Here is a 22,021-nt window from a genome sequence, read left to right as displayed (position 1 = left end):
AATACTCAGCAGCCATTTTGATCATCTGATTCACACATATCCATCTCCTTTCAAGCCTGATAGGATCATTGCTACCATTGAATCCATACAAAATATGAAACACACAAGAATCCTTGACATCCAATACTTGTCAGCCATTTTGAACATCTGATTCACACATATCAATCTCCTTTCAAGCCTGACAGGATCATTGCAACCATGGAATCCATACAAAATATGAAACACACAAGAATCATACAGGACATCCTTGACTTCCAATACTCGGCAGCCATTTTGACCATCTGATTCACACATATCAATCTCCTTTAAGCCTGACACGACCAATTCTACCATGGAATGAAACATGTGAGGAATATGGAAACACAAGACTCCTACAGACTTATGTAATAAATCGGGTCTGGAAAATTTACAATACATTGATGCAACATAATATAGTGTGTTAACATGATACACAGTTTTATAAAAATATGTTTTCTATTTTCATGTCCAAAGATCATCAGAATTACATCAGTTTTGTTTTTTATCTAACATGCAGTTTCCCAGAATTGCATCACAAGAACACCTGCCAAACAGCCAGCCATATGTGCGCTGGTGATCTTAACACGTTTCATCTGTACAAATGCAGACATGCGATAAAGACTGATCTGAAAACTGCTCTGAAGTGGAAAAGGCTTGGAGTTTTTTTATTTCCAAATGTGCTATTGAATAAATCACATTACATGTCACATCATTGCTGAAAAACCCTGATAAATATCATGTCATGACATGCAGAAACTTTGCATCTCTAGTCATACAGGTTGATACGAGCTATACAATACTGTGCACAATCATGTCAGGGAGACATAAATACATCCCATATCAAGAATACTTGCATGGAAACAGTCAAGATCTGAGTTATATTTCTACATATGATATCTATATAGAAGTACACCAATAGTTGCACATGTATCGGGTGATATAGGATCATATTACCCACAACCCAGGTACAAAGGCATAGTAACAGAACCATTGTAACATATAACATTGATATCAATCTCATATAAAATCATCAGACATATCTGTTTCCAATGGACATTTTAGTACTTAAAGCCTTCAACTGCAAACATTTTTGAAGTAAATAATCCATAATATTATTGTTCAAATAACAATCATAGGACCAAGTTTTTTTACATTGGTAATAATAGGTCTAGCTTTCACAAAAACAACATTTTTCCGAGAAATTATCATGAAAAATATGTTACAAAGAGGTCTTGACCACAAATGAAAATGAAACTATTTTGCACGATGAATATGGAAACAATATAGGCTAGAAGAAGTATTACATTAAAGAGTACTGTTAATACAACGACCACGTTCAACGATATTATCTCACCTCTCGCACAGCTAGATCGGCAATGATTGGCTCCACATATATATTTCACCATGCAATACGAGGCGATATTCTACATGCTCTCAACACAGTCATTATTAATAGGATTAGATTAAAGGCTGGGCTCTCGACATCATGTAATTCCCTCTTACCTGACCGCAATGAACACAAACGACTCACAACAAAGAGAATGGCATCTAACAACGTAACTCTGTCTCCAAAACCAGCAAGAACACCAGACCACTTCTGAACCGATTCCCCAACAATCTCCCCATGATTCCTATTGAGAGACGGCCAATACGACATCCAAATTTTCAATTTGTCCTTTACCAAAGCCGAGATAATGAAATTGCCATTTTCCTTGTAATGGAACATGGACCCTGGTCAATATTTGCCAAGTCGTTTGCAACTAATTAGGAGGAAATTAAAATCAGGAGAACTGTATGGAAATATAGTTTATCACAGAAGCCTACCATTTACCCCTGGCCCATTGGTAGGAACAAATTGAAACAATAAATTACCCACGTGCCCTGAGGTGGCAGTCTGAATCACAATTCAATACTATATTGCTACAAAATTGCTAATAGGGCACCATCCCTTAGAGTGATTGACTGGCTGCAAAAAGTCCAACTTTGGCTGTATCTTCTGATTGCAACAATGCTAATTTCTGGATTCACTTAATTATTTAAACAGTAATCATCCCCTTAGCTGATTGGGGTACCTCTCCAATTAAGAACTTCTTCAAGGGGGCTGTTGTGGAGCTCAATTAGTTCCACAATCTGTAGGGTAGGTCACCTAGATTGAAATCTTTAAATGAGTTTCCATGGTGATTTATCACGGATTTCATCATGACTAATGAATTTAGGGGTGTAAATTGTTTATATGCTAATTTTCTTTCTTTTTCTTTGACATTACTCAAATTATAATTTCTTAAAAGTGACTGTTCCCACCCTCGTGAATCCTGTACAGGTCTGTTCTGAAGTCGGATAGAAAACATCAGATCTGTGCTGTTATTTTCAGATCAGAGTGAGTTGGTTAGGTTCAATGACATTGTGTCAAGTGCTTGTGTACAGTACTACATGTCAGCTTTACCTTTCAAAGACGTGTGCCAATTTTGGAAATCCAAATGCATGGTACAGTGCTTACATTCTGGAGAAGCTACGATTTGACCAGTGTGTGTGTGTGTGTGTGTGTGTGTGTGTGTGTGTGTGTGTGTGTGAGTGAGTGAGTGAGTGGGTGAGTGGGTGAGTGGGTGAGTGGGTGGGTGGGTTAGTGGGTGGTTGGGTGGTTCGTTGAGTTAGTGAGCGAAAAACATCTTAAGGTCAACCTGCATTCATCACCAGTGCAGCAACACACAGATGTGGACATCAGGAAAGGGTTTCATTGATCCAAGAATTAAACCAAGGCATTCCACATATGGACCCAACACACACGCACGCACGCACGCACGCACGCACGCACGCACACACAATCTGTCATTACAAGCTGGTTGGCAATAAAAAAATGAGGCACAAACAAAAAGCAAATGATATTCCAGATTGAGTCCTTTAGTCACTACAGCATGATAAATGCTTGGCCAGTCATGTGTGCAACATGAATAACAGATTACATCACACACCATGTGTTTCTGTCACATCAGCCTACAGAAAAAGGTACTGTTATTTTCACTTTTATTGCGGTTGGAGTAAAATTGATATGATGTGAAGTTTTAAATCTATATGGTACAATGAATACAAAAAAAGGTTTACTTACAATAGAATGGAGTGAGTTGTGATTTGTGCTGCTTTGGACAGTATTTCTGTAACCGTATTCGACGTATAAAGCGCCCGGGGCGCTCTCAAAATTAGAAATAGGGGGCTCTTATTGAATATTATTTTGATGAAAAAACAGAGTTGAAAGATAAATTTTGTGGTTTATGCTGACAGCGTGAAATGTTTATGTATGACAGATATATTTTTCCAGAATTTAATTACCAATAATAAAGGGTGCATATATCACACGAGTACATATTATACGCAAATGGGGAAGGAAGCAGTGCATTTTATATGCGAAAATGGGTCCGAATAGGTGCTAATTGGGATTGTTCAATAGCCAATATATTAGCAAATCTCGACGTGGACGCTTATTAGAGCGGGGGGCTTATTACGTAGAATACCGTATATCATGACATGTCAGGTTGATGTGGGACGAAAGCCTAATAATTGCTAAGAAGTGTCATGTTCCCCTGTGACTGAGATGTGTAAGAGTTACCTGCCCTTGATTTTGGCATGCACGTAGCTGCGGGCAGGATGGTAAAGAGAATCGTGTTGCCCAGCCTGTTTGTTGTATAAGGGTTAAGCAAACATTGCCTGAATACAACATTACAATTTATCAAATCAAGATATATTTTATCACTGCAGAATAACAGTGCTCTCAATGAATGATCTGCTGCAAAGAACGTGAGTGAGTATTGTTTCCTGTTGTACCACGGTGGCCTGTAAATAATCTAGCAACCTGCGATTGGTGGCATGAAGTGGGTCCAACTCATCTGAGAACTATATTTCAGTAATATCTGACATAGTGTGTGCACTAAATATTGCACGCAAAAAAACAAATGCAGGTCTTACAACATTAGTGAAACCCACATGCACTGTATGGTTGGTTGGTTGGTTGGTTTGTTGTTTAACGCCGCACCCAGCAATATTACAGCTGTATGAATGCAGTCTGTAAATAATTAAGTCTGGACCAGACAATCCAGTGATTAATATCATGAGCATCAATCCACGCAATTGGGATCGATGGCATGCATCAACCAAGTCAACGAGCCTGACCATCCGATCCCGTAAGTCGCCTCTTACGACAAGCATAGTAGCCTTTTACAGCAAGCATGGGTTGCGGAAGACCTATTCTACAGTGGATCTGCACAGTTCTGCACTGTATGCCAAATTTGGGATTCTGACCCTAGACCATAGGATTCTAGCACATCTAAGGGACTTAACTCTGCATGGCAAATGTGTTGCCTGTGCCCTGTGACTTTATCCACTTCATGTCAAGGGAAATAGGCTTTGGATATATCACTGATAGTCATGTGACCAAGGACAGCCCCATGTTTACATGTTCCCATATGCCCAGATAGTGCTATGCAGTTCACACAATGTAACTTGCCTTGGCTGACTACAGATGGCAGTCTGATGATTGGATGAACTTAGGAGATTATCTCCCTACAAAAGATCTTTGGCGTCCCTCCCAACTAAACCCTGCTTCCATTCTACCAACACCCTGGCCGCAAATTAAATCACATACCATGATAAAAGCCATTACAAGCATACAGCACTGCTTCCCTGTGTGTGTTATTAAACAGTGCAATCTAGCAAATTGACTCTGTTTTACAATAGGGTTAATTGATTCTGAGATCCATTTACAAAATATCATAACACAATTTGTCAGCTGATAGCTTTCATTAGAAGCTTATTGATATAATCCTGATAGCAGGGGGTGAAACTGCTGTACTTGTCACTCTGCTTCAAACTCCAGAGGAAAAACGCTAATTGATTTTTTTTTTCTTTCAAATTACTTTTTTGGTATTCTTTGAGGATGCGCTTTAATGAATAATTTGAGACATGTGTCTACCCCACTGAAAACCTAGAATTATATGTGCTTCAGTGTTATCTTTATCTGAACCTGTGTAGTACGAATGATGCCTGGTATATTCCAGCATGTTCATCTCCAATTTGTGCCTAACAGCAATGTCAGTATCAGCACCTATCCTGACCTCACCAACAACCACCAAAATGTTATCAGGGTCATACTGAGAGTCCTGTATCTGCTTCAAGACATTACAACAGATGCAATTTTTGTAACCAGTCACCATCAAAATTATTATTACATATGAAAAAATAAATTCTACTAAATACCATGAACAATAATCTTTCAAAATTCGTATCTATAAAATATGTCATAACACTTGAAATTAAAATATATACCAAATGAATTTTTCTTGGTCAAATTATATTTTTCGAGAAAATCAAAGACTTCAAAAGCTGGAAGATCAAGATATTTCTTCCGATTCACAGTAAAATGGTCTGAGGTTCTATAGTTTGAATTTGATCTCCGACTTCATTACTTTGACTTCATCCAGGGGTTGAATGATTTATGGTATCTACCGTGTACAGTATCTGTGTAACATCATTATTTCAAACTTACTTTATTGCTCTTACCAAACATTCCCTTATATTCTTTCTTCAAGTCGTTCTGTCACTCAAGAGAAAATACAATATACATTATTTGTTGTATGGAGCATGTGACTGCCCAGAGTCTCTTATCTTAAGTGTTATTAGCCATTTCTTCAATATGCAGATAAAACCACCTTTTCAATAAGAAATGTAGTAACAGTGAGTGAGTGAGTGAGTGAGTGAGTGATGGATACAATGCCAGTGTTGTCTCCGGATTCAGGTGATGCAACTGACAAATATACCTACAATATCTGATGCCAACACATCAAGAACGATAATCTTGGATTTGAACACATGATGAGCACAACGCTACCACATAGAAACCTAACAGCAGGTTGAATATAGCGTTTTTAAAGATAACTTGCCACATTAACATCTTTGAATGCAGCTACTTTGAAGCTACTTTACCTTATGATTATTTCATAGAGCAGATGTATGACAGCCAAAGCCTCTACCTACGACTGGACTACTAGGATCCTTCCTTTCATATTTCAGTTCAAATTAAATTTTAATCCTTCTAGAGAACCATCCACTTGAAAGCCAATCTCTTAAAATGTATTAAAGTTTAATGGTCAGACATATGCATTGGTTCCTTGGCGTACTGTTGTCCTACGTCTGAATCAACCAGCCCTCGATGGCGGGTCACATTTCCAGCAGTTCTGACAGACATGACCACATAGCCCACTTCCCAGTACTCTGTGATCGTGCTTCCCAACATTTGTCTCTTTACAAATGGATGACTGCACAATTTATGATAATCATTAAACTTTTACCATAAACTTTGAAGTTTTCACTCCAGGGAATGATTGGCCCGTTTCAACCATGATTTATACGGGAAGCTCTATACCAATATTGCTGTTAGACACAGGAGACTAGTGCCGCCATTTTTTACACATTAATCATGGGTTTCTAGGTTTGTCACAATTGTAGATAATACTTTGACAAATTTTGATACATCCCTTTCAAACCAATTGATATGTGGTATTGTCATTTATTTCGTATGTTATTAGAACATAGTGTCGCTTATCTTATGATTAACTTTGTGCTAAGGCTGTTGTTCCATCCAGACAAGCTGGTGGTTAAGAGAATGAGCAGAGAGACAAATTGTGGGGGTATACTGACACAGCGGGGAATGTTGGACTGCAATCACCATAGGGTTACAGTGAATGACAATACAGCTCTATCATGTTGGCCTGTAAATATCCCAGACAGGACCAGACAAACTAGTGGTTGATTATCATCACCTTGATAATCTATTTCAGTCTGTTCCGACAGCAGGAATAGGGCACTGGGGATCTGCTCCGAAATAGCAATGGAGGAAGTACAGAAATTTCAACAGGTTAAAACTAATGATGATGATGATGATGATGATGATGATGATGATGATGATGATGACAGTTTTGAAAACACAGAGTACATTTAGGAACATAATCTTCATTTCAGAACACCATACATTTTGAGTGACATTCAAGTGACAGCTAATGTACACATATTTAACCCTGGTTAAGTTGACTTGTCAAGATTTTAACAGTTTTAAGTTTCTCTGACATATCTTTTACTTGTGTGACACAAAACCCTCCAGGCCTACAGCTTGATGTACAACATTTATAAATATCCTCAAGAAGACACTCATTGTTAAACCAGACCCGACACCCTGGAAGAGTGAGCAGTCAACATGTCATTCGTAATTCAAAGAAACAAACTTGGTACACGAAGTGACCCCACTTAAACCCCTTGTCAATAAACATTCAAAACTTCACGTTAACAACAGAAACAAAATACTTCATACAAAAAAGCGACATGTTTTTTCATTTGTCACCTCTCATTTGATACGGCAGTGACCGGCAGCAATGGCCGACAACATTGACCGACAGAACAATGAATAAACTGCACTCTATTTCACCGCTATCCACCTTTTTAGGAGAAAATTTGCAAATATTCTTTTGAGGGAATTAAGAAGGAGAAATGTGTGTTTTGTTACAAAGAATGCACTGAAACTGTTAAAACCACTCTCTACCGTTTGTCTTTCTTAGTCCATTTCCCATGTCAATTTTTTGACTCTGTCCATTAACTTGAGACTAAACTCCAAAGCTTTGATTATTGAGGTTTCAAACTGGACTTTTTAAAGAAGGCATAAATCCCAAACTAATTTTGAAATGTGTTTGGTTCCCTGGCCTCCCTGCTTGATAATAGAGACAGAAAAGCTTTTAGCTCGATTGATATAAAGTCTCAGGGCAGACAAAGCTTTTAAAATGAAAGCATGCGAACACTTTGTCATGTTCTGAGCATTGCTGGATACTGCCTAATGCTAAAGACCAAAATGGAGCACTGCTCTATGCAAATCTTCTGAAAGCCGGGTATTTCCATGCTCACATGTAAGCTCCGTCAAACAAAATGCAGTGTAGGACATGCCCATCTTGAGCAAGTCTGTTGATCTATGTTCAATGTCGATGCATACAAAGAGTCGTCCAGTGTACATTGGGGTTGATACCACCCAAGTCATTTTGGACAGGTATCACCAGGTCAAGATACACAATTTTTTCAGAACTATATTTTCTTACCTCATATTTTAATGCACTTTTAATGAATGAGTATCGTTTTACTTGGCTTTCAACAATATTCCAGCAACACCATGGTGAGGTGCACAAGAAAAGGCTTCACAAATTTTACCCATGTGGGAAATCGAACGTAGACCTTTGGAGTTATGAGTGAACGCATTAACCACTAGGGTACCCTACTACACTTACGAGTGAGTGAGTGAATATGGTTTTACATGGCTTTTAACTATAATCCAGCAACATCAAGATGAGAGACACAAGAAAAGGCCTCACTTATTTTACCCATGACGGTGTCATAAGCGAATGCTTTACAAAGATCCAACAAACATCCTAACATAATTTTGAGTGAATACAAATTCATGACGAAACTGCATAATGGACTTATAATGTTGAAATGTTGATCTGTACCTGTTTGTAAACACCAGTAAGGGCAGGTAACTCTAATAAAACAATTGAAAAAGATCAGATAGGGTTTGCACCAGTCAAACCATCTGCTACCAGGAATGAGCAGAAAAAGGAAAATATGCATAAAACACAATCAAGTGAAATTCAATATATTTCTTTAAATATACTATGGCTTGGCGATTTATTATATTTGTGTTTTATTGGCGAAACTGCCCTAAATAATGCAATCATATAAAAAAGAGGCAAAAGAAAAGGTGGTACAGTGTTCCCTCATTATTGTGCCCTTCAATATAGCACTAACTCGGTTGTGGAGTGCAGGAAAGCATGGCTCCCAGAATTTACCGGTACTTACATTTTTAATAAACTCACCCCACCTCACTTTTCCCCACCCCACCTTTCCTAACCTCACCTCTTTTTCCTCACCCTGATCTATGTACAACTGATAGTATGTTTATTTCAAAGCCTGTGTTACTCAAACTGTTGGTTTACTTCGTATGTCTACACTTTATTGCAGGACAATGTATTCCATATTCTATTTTCTCAAACTGTGTTTATGCAGATGTATGTGTCCAAACACAGACACAATACATCACAAGTCACTGATCAGTGCATAATGCAACAATAAAATCTAGGATTTTATGCCCAAATGATTTCACTCTGATTTCAGTTATCATAATGTTTTCACGGTTTATCAGTGTACAATGAAGCTGACGACACTGACACTTGTGGCCTGATTTTCTAATGCAACACATTTCACAGGTCAAGCCACGTGCATAGCAACACATTTCACAGGTCAAGCCAAGTGCATAGCAACACATTTCACAGGTCAAGCCAAGTGCATAGTAACACATTTCACATGTCAAGCCAAGTGCATAGGCACACATTTCACAGGTCAAGCCAAGTGCATAGTAACACATTTCACAGGTCAAGCCAAGTGCATAGTAACACATTTCACAGGTCAAGCCAAGTGCATAGTAACACATTTCACAGGTCAAGCCAAGTGCAGAGTAACACATTTCACAGGTCAAGCCAAGTGCATAGTAACACATTTCACAGGTCAAGCCAAGTGCATAGTAACACATTTCACAGGTCAAGCCAAGTGCATAGGCACACATTTCACATGCCAAGCCAAGTGCATAGGCACACATTTCACATGTCAAGCCAAGTGGATATTTCTTTCAATGAAGCATATCAATAGAAATGGAACACTTTTTCCAATACTTTAATAACCAAGATTTCTTAATTGATTTTTCATTGAAAAGATTGAAAACATGTTCTCACACTTACTTTTGCCTTCTACTAAAAGTATTAAAAGGGAAATTAGAAAAAGACTAAGAAGAATCTGGAACGTGGCAAGAGTTTAGGATTTTAAGCAGCATTTAGTTATATTGTAGCATTATACAAGGGGGACACTGCTGTGGGTTATGAAACCCTGCCGTGTGTGTCCCGTGAACCTATTAAACACCAGTCTACACCATAAACAAATGTAGAAATCCAATAAAGTTTGGGTCAATCATTAACCTCATTAACATGGCATGAGACAGCACACAGCAGAACTATAAATGTGTTCCAGCATCACCCCAACTAAATAAATCTATCACAAAACCCAAACATCCAAAACAGAGAAGAGTTGACATTCTACTCAACAACTTGATGTTCCATTTTCATCCCCTAAAATCATCAGTATCTGTCAAACAAAACCCATTCTCATCCCCCTCTTTGCCCTCCTATCACTCCCCTCACTGTACCCCAGTCTCCCCTATTACTCCTGCCACTGTAGCCCAGCTTTCACTATCACTCCCCTACTGTCTCCCTTCTGTCACTAACACCCTACTACCACTGCCCCTCCTACTATCACCCGTGCTATCACCCCCCACCAATGACCCCATCCCCTATCACTGCCCCCACTGTCTCTCTTGTCTCTAACCACAACCCCCTCTACCTCTGCACCACTGCTATCACTCTCCTATACTATCACCCCATACTATCCCTCCCCCACTTCCCCTTGCACTACCCCTCGCTGTCCCCTTTCTAGCACTAACCCCACTGTCCCCCTTCTAACAGTAACCCCTACTTATCCTAGCCCCCTACTATCACCAAGCCCCGCTGTCCCCCTTCTAACAGTAACCCCTACTTATCCTAGACCCCTACTACCACCAAGCCTAGCTGTCCCCCTTCTAACAGTAACCCCTACTTATCCTAGACCCCTACTATCACCAAGCCTAGCTGTCCCCCTTCTAACAGTAACCCCTACTTATCCTAGACCCCTACTATCACCAAGCCCCACTGTCCCCCTTCTAACAGTAACCCCTACTTATCCTAGACCCCTACTATCACCAAGCCTAGCTGTCCCCCTTCTAGCAGTAACCCCTACTTATCCTAGCCCCCTACTATCACCAAGCCCCGCTGTCCCCCTTCTAACAGTAACCCCTACTTATCCTAGCCCCCTACTATCACCGAGCCCCACTGTCCCCCTTCTAACAGTAACCCCTACTTATCCTAGCCCCCTACTATCACCAAGCCCCGCTGTCCCCCTTCTAACAGTAACCCCTACTTATCCTAGCCCCCTATTATCACCAAGCCTCCCTGTCCCCCTTCTAACAGTAACCCCTACTTATCCTAGCCCCATACTATCACCGAGCCCCACTGTCCTCCAGCCCCTACTATCATTAACCCCTACTAACACTAGCCCCCTACCATCACTAGCCCCTATCATTCCCCACCACCCTCCCCGAGCCAGCTGTTTCCCCACACAACATCTCCCTCCCCTCCACCTACCTGCACAACTATCACATCCAAGTGCCGTTGTCCGCAGCCATGAGACCAAGGTCTGTCAAGATCTCGATCCCTTATTTCAAGCAGATCAGAACCTCTATTTGTGTGGATTTCAATGTGTCGTAGTTTGCCGCTTGGACTAACTGAATCTTACGTAGCTCCGTGTAACTGCCTCTTCCTGTCTATCTCAAGCCTCTAATTCTCGCTTGCCGACAGGAACCATTTGGCTCCCTCTATGTTGATCATGCCCACCCATCCAAATGAACCTTTCTTCTTCTCTGCCTTTGTAATTACATGTACAAACCCCCTCCGCATTCTATAGATGAAATCAGTGCAATTTACTCGAGAATCGAGTTTGTGCTTTATGTGAAAACACAAGGCTTTACGCGGCGACATGTTTTAATTTATTTCATCGAGGTCCATTACCCGAGACATGGACATTTTGTTGACAGTCCATAATTTGATGGTCTCGTCTACAAGTGATTCCGCGGCAAGAATCCATAAGGCCGACGACTTTAATCTCCCTTCATTTTCAAAGTGATTCCACATTACTCCTTGTCAAACGAGGGAGTTTAATTATAATAATCAATCTAGCGAAAAGTAATGAAATTACATTAATCGTTGGCTCTCGCCATGGGCCTGAGTAATCAAGACATGAAATGCTGAAAAAAATTAGAGGAAATTAAATCTATGTGGCTATTTCCTCATTCACCCAAATTGCACTGTGTCTGTCTTTTTATCAAGCGTGCACAGTCCTCTAAGCGTTCGCTGGGCTATTTCGGACTCTAATGAAAAATGGTGTTTCAATCTGCAAAGTGATATCGTGTAGTCCATTGCAATGGGAAGCATAATACTTTACTTATTTTTGTAGGATTAGGTCACTGATGACTTCATTATAGAGGCTTATTAAAAGAAAATCTGTCTGGGAATTAATACGTTTGCCAGTCTTTACTTTATCTGTTTTCATTGATCTTCAATAAACGAAATTGAAATGACAGAACTCGCCTAACAAGAAACTCCGTTTATTGGATTTTTTAACCCCTGGCTGAAACAGAACGGGGCCAAGACAGCCTCATCATTAAAAGGGCTGATGTGAATATGTTCCTTTTATTTCAACAGTCAATAAGAAAAATGTGATTCCCATCAGCAAATGGGATAAAGGCCCTTGTTTTCATTACGAAGGTTTCGACCGGGGCCTAATCCTCGTACTGACCTGGGCGAATGGTGGAAAAGTATTGGGCGTTTGAAAATAATTATATTCCAACCTCCCGTCATCCCATCAAAATTAACGACCAGTGAATAATTATTGAAACATTTTATCATCAGCAAGCCAATAGAGTTTAAATCTACTTTATGATATCAAACTTTTCCATAAACTTGTCGTTCAGAATTTGGAAGGTTAAAAATACAATTTTAAGAGTTATACTAGATGTCCATTAATTCTCAATACTTTCATGTTTTTATACAATGCCAGAAAAAGCAATGAAAAACAACATGGATTAAGCAAAGTAGGTACTCAAGTAACTTCTGAAAAGAAAAAAAGTTACAAAAACCTCAACATTTTCTAATAATACCCTTTGGCATTGCCCTGACAAGACCTGTGGTTGTTTCGGCCAAACAAATCTTGTCATATTCCTCGAGTTGTTCAAGGTTAATTAAATCATTCCGACATAGAAGTAGTAAAAAAAGTTGTTTACATTATATCTGAAAATCGCGATCTGCATTATGTTACATGAGTGGTGCTACCACAGATCTCATTAACATGTATGCCATGCTGAAACGGTTTTAGACTCTATCACCTCATTTTGTTTATTCTCCTCATAGCACCTCGTGCAAACCTTGACTTAAGTTCAAGGAAACCTATTTATTTAAAACTAAATATTTTTAGAAAAACCTGATTTGAATGTTACTGCCTATCAACAAAATATGGGCGTGCCATTTATGTATTGACAGACAGAATTGAGATAAAATCTAAATGCTTAAAACTGAAAGTTAATTTTTGTTATTTTATGCTTCAGATTTAATTTTTCAGGAATATAAAACATTAAGATTGCTGTACAGTGGCTACTTGTGACACTAATATCAAGTAAACAGCTTTTTTATTTATTTATTTATTTATTTAGTTCAAGCTTAAAAAGATACTTTTTCTTTATTTGTATTTCTTTTAAAATATTTTAGTTTTTTTTGTATCTTACTGATGCACTGTTGATTGATGAAAATTGAACGAGTAAAAAAAGGTAGATTTTGAGAAATATATAACTTTGAATCAAGTTTACAAACTGTTGGGGCTAGAAAATTCAAATTACATAAATTGTGTTATTTATCAAACCTAATCACGTAGTAGATTGTGAAAGTGAAAATTTCCAATTCGGAATCTTTTGGGGGGTAAAGTAATAATGTGGCAAAACTAATAATTTTACTATTTCTGAAAAGATGCAAATTATGTCTCCTGGTTATTAAAACAATTAAACCTCCCAGTATATAATAATCCTCTGAACTGATTTACAAGCAGTGATGTCACATAACGTTATGGCAACCTGTTGTCATACAATTCACACATCTGTCAAAAACTGCCATTACCATGTTCACGTAACTTAATCCCTCTCCAACCTCCAATTGGTCTGAAGGCATCACATGGCCTAACTCTGTCACAGATGGTCACGCGACACGTTATGCACATCACATGGCACTCATCCACGTCACAATCACAGAATCATTCACAATATGCTAATGGATAAAAGTTGGTAAAGCGATTGTTCATCAGATACATCCAAAATCTGAAAGTATTTGTATTAATTGCATTAATATATTCTCGCTGCACTCAAGATCATTCTGATAGTCATATTCCCGACGGAAAAAAAGATGGCTGTCAATTGTTTTGGATTGTCATGCGTCCGGGATGTGGTGACATCTGTCAAAGACACTTATCGTTATTCATTGGCTATTCATGAAATTATTGTCATTTCTCCCATGGAAAGACCATTCAGATGTGAACACTAATCTTTTCCTAGTAATTTTAGCAGTGGAAATGGAAATAAAAATAACCTCTTCTACCATGAAACTGATGGACTATCCAGTAGCATTGCCTTCAAACGTCAAGCACCTTCACTCACAGGGAGTTACAGTCTATACTGGAATGAGGGAATTCCTATCAAGGACTACATGATTTGAAAATGATTAATTTCTCAGCCCAAACTGTGGAATTTTATGTTTCTAAAACATCAGTCAAATACTTCGGCACTTTTGATGGGGATATTTTTATCTTTCCATAACTGATTCTCATTATATACTACTAAAAAAAGTTAAGGACTACCCGTTGATAGTAATGTGAAAGATTTTGGTGATCCATAACTTCTTTTGAGCAGTATATGTCAAGTGTATATCTATATACAATGACTTACCAAAAGTTGAGTAGTACATAAAAGAATTTGGAATCAGTAATGTCAACTCTACATGGTGAAAAACATCAACCACATTCAAAGGCATGTTCAATTTCTATAAATGGTCTAAAACATAGGACCGAGCCTACATGAACATTTTGCAACCTTTGATGCCATTTTTGTAATTTCATTACCTGTCATTTTCATTCTATCTGAATTTTTGTAGTCATTTTTTTTACAAAACCAGTTTACCAGAATTACCAGCCAATGCTTTAACCACTGGGCTATCCAACCATCCCTATACACATTAATGATAGGACAGCAAGGTTGAGTGAGTGAGTAGTTAGTATGGTTTAACGCTGCTTTTAGCAATATTCCAGCAATATCACACCAGAAATGGGCTTGACACATTGTACCCATATCGGGATTCGAACCCAGGTCTTCGGCGTGACGAGCGAACGCTTTAACCACTAGGCTACCTGACCGCCCCAGCAAGATTGAGGAAACAAACTTAAATCTAATGCATGACAAGCAAGCACAATAACCACTAAGCTACTTCTCATCACCTTAAAACATTTTAGATGCCATATCAGCTGTTCTCTGAGATAACATGTTTACTGGGAGATCACTACCCATATACCATAATGGCATATCACCATGGCAACCAGAGTATTCTCAAGTGAGTGAGTGTCCTGGGTTTAAAGCTGCTTTGAACTGTCATCTCAAGGCTTAATGTGAGAGGGAAGACAAAGTGGTGCAACCAATGTGCATGGGTATGGTGCTCACAAACCATAGAGCATAATCAGGGCAGCCTAAGATTCAAACCCGATTCATCATGATAAACAGTCTGAATGTGCCTGTATCATCACGAGTTTCTTGACTATGAGGCTGCCCTTCCTTGTGAGAATTCTCAACCTTGAACCAATTGTAATATAAATGAGTTTAGAAAATGTAGGATCCTTGTAGCCATTTCTATTAATAACTTATCCATACAGTTAATACCAGTGAGGAAAAAAGCACCAGTGAAATCTTTGTTCATGAACTAATATTCATGAATAATTCATCAATCTTGTTCATTTTCTAAGGAGCCAGGTGGCAATAGAATATGAAATTTGGATTGCCAGATTTAAGTTTAAGCTGAAAATGAGAAAGTCTTTCAAGCCCCACAAACTAGATGCATGCTTTCTTTAGAATTTAAATTTAACAAAATGGTTTACAAATAATTTGAAAGATTGTTTCACAACGAACAAGATTCACGTGCACTAAAGTAATAATGAAAACTATTGAGCTTTTAAATATTGTTACAAGTTTGAGATAATACCATGTACTTCAGGTGGACTTCTCAAGCAATAATAAACAGGATCCAGATAAGTCGCTATTGGATATGAGTGGATATCACCGTCATATCCCTGAAACAATTCCAAGCTAACTGGATGCACTCTCGAGTTTCTGTGAATTATTAGAGCAAATTTCCTCCCAAATTGTGACGGTGGCATCATTGCTGGCTTATAGCAGATAGAAGCATCAACGGTATTTGCTTTAATTCTGCTCCTGTCAGCATTTATTTGCTGAGAAAAGAAACGAGACTAGGGCATTACTTTCTTGCGAAAATTCTTGTTAACTTGAAGGATATTTGCCAGATTAAGTTCATACATAACATTTGCTTTTGGAATAGGAACGTCAACGCAAAGAGATACTAAGTGGTGATTTATTGTTTTCGAATAAGGCTCGACCATTGAACTGATGACACCAATTATGTGGGAAATTGCCAGTTCTAATCCGGCCTGCTTATTCTTCCAATTAGGTGCAACTTGTTGGCATGCCCAGTAAACTAAATCCTCAATTATCCCCAGTCAAATTAATGACCTCCCATCGCCATTGTCTCTATGATTTTTGACGGATGTACATAAATTTCTCAGCAAACAAATGAAAGTTGGGATGATTAATTCAATGTTTTGTTTACGGCCAAAAATGGACGATGAGTACACATGGACTGTGTGCTTTCTGAGATTGCAGCCAGCCCAGGGAACATGCAGTGGTAAATGAACATTTACGATTCGTCTCATTTAGCATTCGGATTTACATAAGAAGGCAGGAAAGCTAAAATCAATTAGAATGATGAAAATGATCAAAAAGCTCTTCTGATACAATTAGTCTCCCAATCAGTGGCCAGCCTTACTGGGCTGGTAAAGACCCGATCAGCTGATAATGATCATCACAAAATTACGTGCAAAAGCTCCCACAAAAATCTCTGCAAATCATCAAAGGGAGGCAATTACGAGGCATTATTTTTCAGCAATTTGGGGATCCTTAGAGAGCCAATCACTGGGTCTAATAACGGCTGTGACGCGATCAGACCTGTCCCTCGTTTGTCTTACTAAACTAAAATGGAGGAAATATGGACCTGGCAATGCTACTGTGGACAGATCAAGATATTGCCAGGCCATTAAAGCAAAGGTCACTCTCGAATGTTTCTTTGAACTTTTCCACGAAGGATGGTTCATTAAAGTTCTAATTTGCATGAACTCATCTGGGTGGGTGGATGGATGAGTGGTCAGGCAAGTGAGTAAGGAAGGAAGTGAGTGGGTGAGTGAGTGAGTTGGGTTTAATGCTGTTTTCAACAGTATTGTCAGCTTGATGAGGCAGGTCTTAAATATTACCACTTTGATGATACCCACAAGCATGAGTATGGTAAATCATAATCAGGGGGGACCAGAGACTGGTCATAGGTTTCTGGCATGCCCAAGGAATGGAGCTTCTTACACTTGCCCCACTCCAGGACTTCGGCATCATGAACAAAACAACTTAGCCACTTGCTAACACCCATCCTCCTAGCCCTGAATGATGAAGTTGAATGGGGTTAAATGGGGGTTTAACGTCGCGTCCTTGATTATTGCACTTATATATTCCTTATTTGTTCTATTTCACAACCATTCAACTGTTGATGGTTATTACTCTGTAATTTTTATACTTCCTCACAAACCAAATCCAGAATATAGACAATCTCACACGAGTGTCATCTGATATCTAATAAAACAGGACAAGTTGATAAACGTTACATATATCCAAGGATATCAATGTATCTGACCTTGGAAGACATGAGGGCGGATTCTATTTATCATCCAGAATCAGTTTGCAAACAATGATAACCAGTGCCTTGAGTGTAAAACTACAGCTAACAGACTTCAGTGGCAGAGAGAATAGTGATGTCATATGATTGTGATGTGATGGTATCCAGTGTTGTCACAATGGTCTGCAAAGCATTGTGCTGGTATTTCATTGTAGTGACATTTCCTAGGAGATATTGCCTTGATCTCACCAAAGCGATATCTCCTGTGGAAGCCAGTTTGGGATGATCTTTTTTAAAAAAAAATTAATAATCTTTTTCAATTTCTGTATCAGATTTAAGTTATGACTCTTTTTTGAGTCAATAAAGCAGAAGAATATGCAAATATACATAGTGAAAATTGAAGTGCAAAATGAAATGAAAACCCCAAACTCAGTTCCAAAATAACATCAAGACACAAAATGGCCCGAGATCCCCTACCTCCATCACAGTTACAACACTCTTGCACTTACAATATGAATCAACCTCAATATTCAATTTATTTCCTGTTCCTGTGGCTTATTATTTGTATTTAGTAATTTCAAAATGACTGGCAAATTATACAAAAGTGCCCAGTTTTACCGTCACCTGTAGCTTATTACATTAATTTAGGGAAGTGGTTGAAATTGCTGACAAATCAAGTCCAATTTCGACCCGAGGAGAGGGGTATAAGAATGTGATCGCAAAGTCTGCTTCTACCTCGCTGTTGGGTAACATCCACAGTATGGCAACTGATCATGGACAGTGTGTATTAATACTTGGCCAAGGTGCACAAATATATTTGTTAGTTAGGTTCTTGACACTATCATCACTTTGTAACTTAGCAACAAGACGAAACCATTCCAAATTTTTCACAATTCTGGATTTAACTTTGGTGTGTGACATGTTTCAAGCTATGGCTAGTTCGGACTAATGCGGATCTTATAGTTCTAGCACACTGAGATACCATGCCGCAGTTTAACATGAACACCACTCAGATATAGTATACATACTCCGAGCCGTCTAGTCCTTGTTTTAGCCCTTTAATGCTGAGCGCCAGACAGGGTAACAACGAGTACCATCTTTTAATATCTTTTGGTAGGACACGGTCTGGGATCAAACCCTTGACCTTCCGCTTTCCAAGCAAACGCTCAACCACTAGACCACGTCAATTATTACAGTGAGTGAGTGTGTTGGTTTAATGCCACTTTGAATAGCATATCAGTTCTATCACATCATCAACGTGATGCAGGCCTCAGATGTTTACCACTGATATCAATGAGCATAGGTATTGTGCTGACAAACATAGCAACATACGGCAAATTAGCAAGGAGAATTTTGGATTAGAACCCCCCATCGCAGGTTTTTAGCACACCCAAGGGATGCAACTCTGTACAGTGAATTGAAGAGTAGAGATGTTGCTGACAGGCTGCAGATCACAATCAAGATGAATCTGGGATTCAAACCCTCAAATTCAAATCTGGCAGACCAAAGGGAGGTAACTCAACACAGTGGATTTGGGTGTCTTCGAATACTAGTGCTCCAATGCCTCCCAAAAGAAGTTTCACAGATAATCGTTTTTTATTTATTCATAATTTGACTTCATTCTGTCATATTTCACACAGAAATATACTACTCAAAAGAAGTTAAAGAACACACAATTTTTTTATATAACTTTAGTTAATCTGTCATGGCCGGTTGGTCTTGCAACAGACAGCCTTCCAATTGTGGGTGTTCCTTTACTTGTTTTGAGTAGTATATATTCATTATCACATGACTATTTGTTGAGAGTAACATTGATAAGAAATTGCTAATATTTTTGATAGCTGGAAGGAAAATAAATTATTTACTTATTGTGTTTCATAGATTAAGATGTGTTATTTAGACTAAGTATATTCTGCTAACTAACATGGCACTGCTGAGGTGATGAATGATCTGATTAATATAGGAGTGTTAGTGAATGTCGATCAGACTTAAGTTTATCATTCTCTGATAGGCGTGCCTCAGTGATGTATCCAGTGCCTATACTCTCAGAGAGAAAATGGCAGGATGCTCCAGGGTGAGTGAGTGAGTTGGGTTTTATGCTACTTTGAACATTATTTCAGATATTTCAAGACGAGTCAGCTTCATGTGGGAGGAAAAATCCAAATTGATGACGGTCTTAGACATATCACCATATATGGCCATATAGCCATATATAGATATCAAACAATAGTCACCATTGTGTATAACTCCTAGAATACTACCTCCATTACATCATAACCAAATGATGAGTGAGTGAGTGAGTGAGTGAGTGAGTGAGTGAGTGAGTGAGTGAGTGAGTGAGTGAGTGAGTGAGTGAGTGAGTGAGTGAGTGAGTGAGTGAGTGTGGTTTTACGCCCCTTTCAGCAATATTCCAGCAATATCACGGCGGGGAACACCAGAAATGGGCTTCACACTTTGTACCCATGTGGGAAATCGAACCCGGGTCTACAGCGTCCCACTGTCCCTAAAACTGCATGAGAAAACCCTTTGTGATACAGGTCCTAAATGTTAAGTGTGGCGAAACCCACAAGCACAGACATGGTATGAAAACACCTAGAAACAAAATCATTCATAATTTTAGTTTGCGTACAGCTGCTAGCCCCTATGAGCATACAATGTGAGGTTACACTTAAAAAAACCTAAATATCTCTGGTCCGATATCTCAGATACTTGGCCCATTATTTTACAGGCAGTTGGCCAATGGATGCTCCTATTGCTCTGAGTCTCTGTAACATACTTTCCAATACATAAGGGGGCGGTCAGATAGCCTGATGGTTAAAGCGTTCACTCGTCATGCCGAAGACCCGGGTTCGATTCCCGACATGGGTACAATGTGTGAAGCCCATTTCTGGTGTCCCCCGCTATGATACTGATTGGAATACTGCTAAAAGCAGCATAAATCCATACTCCCTCACTCACTCACTCCAATACATAAGGTGTGTGTTGGTCTGCATTAACAAAAGCCCAAACTTTCTTGTATTTAACTCTGGGTATTGCGGGTTAGAACAGGTCCCTAGCAATTGCTGCTGGTCGTTAGAGGCGACCAAATAGAACGTGTGGTCAGGCTTTTGATTGATTGTGTGTCATCGTTCCCGAATGGCAAGGTTTGATACCCACAATATCGACCACTGGCAGACTCCATTACTCATATCACATACTGGAACTATGCTGAGTTCGGCATCAAACAACAAGCAGACATATATTTGTATTACAATCCATGACTAATTATTCAAAAATCAAATTTTCTATTGATTCATGTTGTACAAAAAAAGGAATATTTCAAACATAAACATTTTCCTTCAGAAATTTCTTTTTATGAACAAACTTCAGACTCTAAACAGCATTTTTAACAACATAGCTCGACTTGTATTACATTCAAATTATTCGGCTGTGACACCGGTCCGTGTACATACGTTTCCATGACAACAAGAGAAATGGGAACGGCTGTACAATAGTGTCATGTCCAGGCTTGAATTCTCTTGAGAATTTACAAAATTGTCAAAACCTTAAGAATAAGCGATAAACGTGAGAACCGACATTTGAGACGGAACTGACAAAATGTTATCGATCCTTTTGCCCATGATTTACACCTGGGCTCTCTTATTTAGACTTTAGGCGGATCGTCTCTCCATATCAGTTTGTGTAACTTGAACCATGGATTAACGGAATATATTTCAAATCTTAGCTCATGGTATAAATACATAATTGTCTTAATATCGTGTTGGAGCAATCTTTGACAGTAAAACATCTTCAGCTGACAAAGAGCTTGTCAAATATGTATGTTAACGTCAAGTGTGCATGCTGTCACGTCCATTATAATGAAACTTGATGCCACTCCATGGCACATGCTACATTTTTACACACACTTTTATGATATTTACATAAATTATACAGAGATTCACAGATTCTCATTTTCCCATCTTGATGTACATGTTCTTTCTGTCATATTGGTAGTTAGATTACATTTTAATTATAGCTGTCAAAGGCCATGCCACTTCTTGTCTAAATAATTTGACATGATGTGAAGGCTCCGCGAGTGAAATCAATACAGTTTTAAATGTAATTATTGAAATATTTGCATCATTATTATCATTGGTCATTATCTCTATTATGAATATTACTAATAATGTAAATAGATTGTTATTTCCATATTACTGTCACCGCCTTCATCAGAGGTCTTCCTCATCACAAATATCATTATCAGAATCACGAAC

The 22,021-nt window shown here is 38.7% G+C and overlaps 1 protein-coding gene across 7 annotated transcripts in view; it reads right to left on the bottom strand.

The window, feature by feature from the left end:
- Window positions 1-22,021, bottom strand: part of LOC139462439 (LIM domain only protein 3-like) — a 129,791-nt gene that overhangs the window by 38,813 nt on the left and 68,957 nt on the right. The window contains exon 1 of one of the 7 annotated variants that reach the window (XM_071244151.1): window positions 11,322-11,689. The exons of the other annotated variants lie outside the window; for them this stretch is intronic. The gene's annotated coding sequence lies outside the window, so the exon portion shown is untranslated. Of the gene's footprint in view, window positions 1-11,321; window positions 11,690-22,021 lie in introns of those variants that run through there. 7 annotated transcript variants of the gene reach the window in all.

The sequence above is a fragment of the Haliotis cracherodii genome, unplaced genomic scaffold, assembly GCF_022045235.1.
Source record: "Haliotis cracherodii isolate W230 unplaced genomic scaffold, xgHalCrac1.p SCAF_15, whole genome shotgun sequence".
NCBI classification, from domain to species: Eukaryota; Metazoa; Mollusca; class Gastropoda; order Lepetellida; family Haliotidae; genus Haliotis; species Haliotis cracherodii.
The sequence above is the reverse complement of the archived record's forward strand: the minus strand, read 5'-3'. Positions and strand labels throughout refer to the sequence as shown.